Source organism: Bidens hawaiensis, unplaced genomic scaffold (genome assembly GCF_021521415.1).
Source record: "Bidens hawaiensis isolate Kalapana, Puna unplaced genomic scaffold, B.hawaiensis_p1.1 tig00050616_1, whole genome shotgun sequence".
Taxonomy (NCBI): domain Eukaryota; kingdom Viridiplantae; phylum Streptophyta; class Magnoliopsida; order Asterales; family Asteraceae; genus Bidens; species Bidens hawaiensis.
Genome location: NW_027499069.1, coordinates 57,913 through 64,768, shown reverse-complemented (window position 1 = coordinate 64,768; position 6,856 = coordinate 57,913).

Here is a 6,856-nt window from a genome sequence, read left to right as displayed (position 1 = left end):
TACCATACAACCATACATCATACCTCGAGTATTATTAGGGCTCGGTACCCTTTTCGTAACCATACAACCATACAACCGTCATTTCCTTCTTTTATTAACTTTATTACGTTCATACACATAAACATACATATCATACTTACCATATTTATAACGTTACAACATGACAGTACGTGCAATATCCGAAGATCGTTCACGTACCATCAAGCAATCATTCATACATATCACATATATCACATATGGCATACACTTATCACTTAGGATAAATGTATTAACAACACATCAAGTATGCACACAGCCCCGAAAACATAACAAGGAATGGGGCTAGAAACTCACCTGGATCCTGTTACGCTCGCCGTTGATCGTAATTCCTTTCTTTAACTGGGCTCGGCTAACTGTATAATATTTACACATATCAATTAACTACTACTACTCGTTTTGTATTTCTATCTATATATGACCCACAACGAACGGGGGTCCGGGGGCAGCGCCCCTGGCAGCGGGGTTCTAGGGGCGGCAGCCCCTAGCGGGGTCCAAGGGGCAGAGCCCCTGGCTGGGGTTAAGCTGCCAGGTCAGCTTGGAAAAAATTTTATTTTCGATAACTGCCTTAACACATTTTCCATTAGGTTTTTAATTTATTTTCTAAACGAACTTCACTTCAGGCGAAGTTAAACCTCGGGCGAACTTGGCTTCAGGCGAAGTTAAACCTTAGGCGAACTTGGCTTCAGGCGAAGTTAAACCTTAGGCGAACTTGGCTTCAGGCGAAGTTAAACCTTAGGCGAACTTGGCCGTAGGCGAAGTTATCCTTAGGCGAACTTGGCTTCAGGCGAAGTTAAACCTTAGGCGAACTTGGCTTCAGGCGAAGTTAAACCTTAGGCGAACTTGGCCGTAGGCGAAGTTATCCTTAGGCGAACTTGGCTTCAGGCGAAGTTAAACCTTAGGCGAAGTTACGCTTGAAGGCGAAGTTACGCTTGAAGGCGAAGTTCATCAGGCGAACTTAATCTTGCAGGCGAAGTTATCGCGCTGCAGATCTGTTTGCCCATAAATCCTTCGTTTCTTAGCCAAATAACTCGATTTTGGTACCCACGGAATCGTATGATCGGCGCCTACAAATCCCAACCATCAAATCGGCCTAAAATCGACGTTTTAGGGGTCCGATTTGGGCAGTTTGGGTTTCGGGTCCGGTTAACCCATCCAATCCTAACCATTTTCAGTAATATTAGCTTTGGTGGATTTGTTCTTACCTTACCAACTCAGATCTATCAACAAAATCTCGGGTCTCGGCTTCGAATCTTGATCGGTTAGAATGTGTGTGTTTTGAGTGTGTGAAGAAAGAAGGTGGAAATGAAAGATTGGGTTTGGGATGGGATATTTATATCCCTCTAAGCCCACGGACCCGAGGCCCATTCTCATTTAACCCATCTTACGCAATCTAAGCCCAACTCCCTCCTTACTCGACATTAAATAATTAACAACGTGAAATCACTAAACATAACTTTCTTTATTTATAATTAAAATTTCAGGATGTTACATTTGGCCAGCGTGTAATGGGGTGAAAGTCAAAGATGGGCTCTTCCCTAGTGGGATTGGTAGACCAGAGAGAGGGGTAAAGCTCCTTGGAGGGGCTGTTAGTCGAGATCCCTACTTTATTAAGGAGTTGGCGAGGCGGAGAGCATCTCGTGCGGTTGATCTTATGAAACTCTTACCTTGCCTTAGGGATACCCAGAGGAACTCCTCCTGATTAGGTCTTGCATGGGGGTTGCTAAGTTGCTTTTTGGGTTACGAACATTCCACCCCCATATGATGGATGATGCGGTATCCTGTTTTGAAAAGGGGCTTCGAGAAGCCATCGAAGACATAGTTGTATGTGGAGGCCCGTTCTTTGGTGATCTTCAGTGGCGACTTGCATCTTTACCGATGCGCTTAGGGGGTTTAGGCCTTCTTTCGGCTCATGATGTTGGGGTTTACGCTTTTGTAGCGTCGAGGGCTCAGTCTTGGAAGCTACAGAATCACATCTTAAGGAATAGCGAAGTTGTTGACCTGGACTCAGACTACGTGCAGGCCCTGGAACGCCTAAATGGCACTTTCCCAGACTTTGACATTGGCGGTTTCTCTAATATGGACACCGCCCCACCAAAGCCTAAAAAACTTTGGCGAATACGCTTTTTGGCAAAATCGCTCAGAGCCTGGGAGAAGTTTTTGGATTGTCCCCCGACAGAAGGCGGTTATTGAATGCTTACAAGGTCCTCATGCCCAAGATTTTCTGACCGTTATCCCGATTGATGGCTTAGGCCAAAGCATGTATGCGGTCGAGTATAGGGCCATTCTTAAGTACCGTTTGATGGTCCCAATGTACCCAGAAGATGAAACATGTCCGATCTGCCGTAAGGCTTGCCTGGATAAATTCGGAGAGCATGCGGTTCATTGCAAGGAGATGCCTGGGTTCAAATACCGACATGATTGGGTGCGGGACGTTCTTTGGGACATCTTAAGGCGAGCTGGGATATCAGCTAAAAAGGAAGCCCCCGTAAACTTCCTTACAGACCCCACGGAAGGGAGATCCACTCTACGACCGGCAGATTTGCTCGTCTTTGGTTGGGCCGGAGGAAAACACGCTTGTGTTGACCTCACAGGGGTATCTCCCTTAGCTGGTTTGAGGGATAATGGGTTTGTAGTTGGGCAAGCAATGAAAAGGACATAAACGAAGAAGGTGGAGAAACATGCTAAAGCCTGCGAAGAGAACCAACATGTTTTTGTCCCTCTGGCTTTTGATACCTTTGGCTCGTTGGCACCGGAAGCTATCCGTTTCCTAACCAGGGTCCAACGGGTTGTGCATAGCAATGTGTCGACTCCAAAGGGGCGGGGGTATGTCTTTAGCAGGTTAGGGTTTGCAATTCAAAAGGGGGTGGCGGCGCAGTTTGTTGCACGCCTACCTGCTATGTTGATGTAATATCTATGTTTCTATATAATGAAAGAAGTAATCATAGATTTGAAAATAAAAAAAACACGCACAATTTAATGATATTTTATGTTAAAGTATCATCCTTTAAATTTTACGCTAGTTTTTTTTAATAGATTTTTAAATACATTTAATTTTACTTGATGTTCTCTCGGTCATACCCATCTATGCTCGTTCATCTATGATAAGTTATTTGTTCATTCGTGTCTATTTACAACCGTGTACAATTCATTTAGACATGAAAGTCCTATGCGAAGTCTGTTTATGGTAATCCAGAAAACGAGACTAACCATGATAAGGGTCAGAATTTTCATGGGGGGCAGATCATAGACAAAGGTTAGGCTGGAAACATATAATATGTTAGGTTTGGATGATCTTCATGTGTGGCTCGATCAGGTAAATAATGTAAACTTGATACCCTATCTCTATAGGGTGTACGTGTTTGTTAATTGTTATGTGGGGAGTTATGTGTTTGGCTGGAATTCAAGGCTAGTAGCGGGTGTAATAAGTATATTATCGGAGGACTATGTGATGGAAAATCGGAAACAGGGAGCGAGGCATCAAATCTTGTAGAGCAACCGTAGTGTGAGGGTTGTGACTGATCCATTTAGTTTGAATCTGGGCTAATCAGTTTATATGAATTTTTGTTTGAAAGTGAAAGAAACCACCTATGCGTATGTCACATTGCCAAGTCCATTATGTTGTATTCGTTGATGTTTATGGAATTATGAGCATTGCAACTCTAGAAAAAAACTATTAATGCCCGCTTAATCTATCTTGTAGGTAAAAATATAAACCTACCAGCTTTTGAACCAACTTCGTATCAGTTATATTAATATTTTCTTCATATGTTTATGCTAATTGCTATGAGCATTTATAGTGGTTCGCTTGTTGATCTTTTTGTTTATAAATTTTTCGGCATATTAGCCATAAAAAATAGGGTTTACATCAAAACAAAAGACAAACTGTCAGCAAGTTGCGTCGGATATGGTATACATCAGATGAGTAAATTACATGGTTGATGCTGATGTCATCAGTACAACTTTTTCTAACTGAAATACACATCCTACTTCATATATTTTTTTTATCACCAGCTAACTCAACTGCTCGATAAAAATTGAAAAAACAGTTTAAACTTCAAACAAATACTGAGAAAATGTTGGTCTCAATTTGAAACTTCAAGGATGTCACCGTTCATTTCAAAGTTGACTTTAGTTAACTTTCTTAAATTGGACACACGACCCTTTACCTACTCTAATAAACATGACCACAAATCCATAATCACATATTCAAAATTGACCACATGACTTGGAAAATTAATGGAAATATAATGCAATTCGTGTGTATGTTATTGCCAGGGGCCAAGATATGGTTCGGAGTACTTCGGACCTCTTCATAAACACGATCATTCTATTTTTTTTTTTCAAACTAAATATTCTTAATTATGATTAGAACAATGTCTGGATTTTTGAAATCCAATAAAGTTGAAAACAGTTATTTAAAGTTGTTCATGCATTATATGATAGGGTCAGGCTAAACGTACCCCCTTCCCTTAGACCATGTGTAGTCATAAAGCTCCACTACCAGGGGTTATGTGCCACGTGGCGCCCAGTCAGAGTTGTGGTTTTGTACAAAAACAGGCTGTAGTCATAACTCTCCACTACCAGGGGTTATGCGTCACGTGGCGCCCAGTCATTATTAATTTTATTTGTTTTTTTAAATAATAAATCATTTAAATAAATTAACATAAAATTAAAAATTACATTAAATCATTTATTAATTTTCGCTCGTCGATTGGCTTTTAGAGATTGGACTATCGGGTCGTCTTCGGATAGCTCGTTTGATAAAATCTCGATGTCTTTGTCCATCTCATTCCTTCGAAGTATTGCCGACGACGAACCGGTTGTGGATTTTGGTTGCCTTGACGGGCATATTGGCTGAAACCGAGAATATTTTGGTTGTTGTTTGGAAACATGATAGAAATATTAGTGTAAAAGATATAAATTGGTATAGAAGTGGAAGGAGTGTGTTAAAAAAATGAGTTTGGTTTGTTTATATTGTATAAATATAATTAATATAATTTTTTTTTTAAAATTCCCAACGGCTCCAACGGATATTTTTTTTGATTTCTGTGCCAATCCCGCGTTTTATACACAACGCAGCTGAATCCAAGCTTCACATAACGCAGGGGGGGCGGTGTACCCCCTGCGTTTTCGTCCATAACGTAGTGGCAACGTTGCCACTACGGATGGTCTTACTATCCATACACCCCCCTGAACTTTCATTTCCCTTTGACATTTGTAATTGGCATGTTAGTCCCTCTTATTTTATTTTATAATTTTCTCAAATTATCAAATAAAAAACCATTAAGTTTATTTTTGTTTTACAGTTTTTATATATTTTTGTTATTGATTTTATTATTTTACTTCTTTAAGATCTTATTAAAAGTTTGTTTTTATTTTTTTACATGTTTAAAAAGTTTTGTATGTTTTATCTAGCTAGTTTTTTTATTTATTTTTTATTTTTTTATAAAATGTTTTCAAAACAATTTGATTTTTTTGTTAGGTTTGGATACATGAGATTAATGTTATATGAGAAAAGAGTCAATTTTTATATCAAGTTGTATGTTATTAAACCTTTTTATTTATAAAAAATAATATGATCTTTTATTAAAGAATGTAAACTATCTCTTAATTTAAAAAAAAACACTCTACAAAAAGATTAAAAGAAGTATAGAAAAAAAATACATTTTTTTATACAAGAAAAACATCGTTTTTTAGATAAGAAAAAAAAACATTTTTCTAAGTAAGAAAAATATGTTTTTATTAAAGGCTTTTAAATTTACATAAAAAGATAAATAGAAAAAAAATTATTAAATAAAAATAGAAAAAAATTGCTTTTATAAAAATAATAATGATAATAAAAGATAACAAAATAACAAAAGAAACAACAGAAAGGTCTAAATTGTATTAATGTAAAACTTGAGGGAGGGATATGTTTAATAAAAATAGATGAAAGAGGGGTACATTTAACAACACCCTATATGATAATGAAAAGATACAATGAAAAATGATTGTACACTTCTTCGTCTTTTGAGTGCAATTGCTCTGTAAAGTGCTAAGAAGGGCCATGGGTGGAACCTAAATTATTTGTAGTAGTTGAAAGAATCTATCACTTACTATAATCTCATTGCCTCATTATTCATTCCTTTTATAATTTCTCAGTTAAACTACTGAAATTCACATAGCATGCTTACTATAGGATTTGAACTCTCAACCTCTAAAGAGATAAAACCTATTATATTCCTCGTATAATACTATAATCTTTTCCCTAACCCTCTATCCCCTCGGATGGTGTATATAATATCATCTTCGTTTTTGACTTTCATATGAATTTTTTATATCCTTTTATATAAGCACAAAACATAAATATGCATTTGTTTAGTAATTAGTTAATTTTATAATATACAAAATAAATATATATTGAAAATTTATGTCTCTTGGTAAATTGTAAAGATTAATATTTATGCCTCTCCAACTTGCAAATTAAGGTAGATAGATGCAAGGACACTTAATTAATTTACGCAATTAAAATAAACCAAAGAATGCGATCACCTTCATATTATATTGGTCGACTTGTCGGTTTTGTGTTTCCTCCAACTAAGATGAGAACATGACTTCAAATATATTTATTATATTTAGGATTATTTTTTTCTAAAAATAATTAAATCAGATATTAAATTGTTGCGAGATGATGACAACGATCAAGCTTTCAACTTTCAACCGAAAGCTTACGCTGCTACACCTAAGATACCCTTTGATCTGAACCTTGAGTTGCCCTTCGTCTTTTTATTTATTTAATTTTGATTTTAATATCCTCAAGTTCAAGTTAATAACGTAA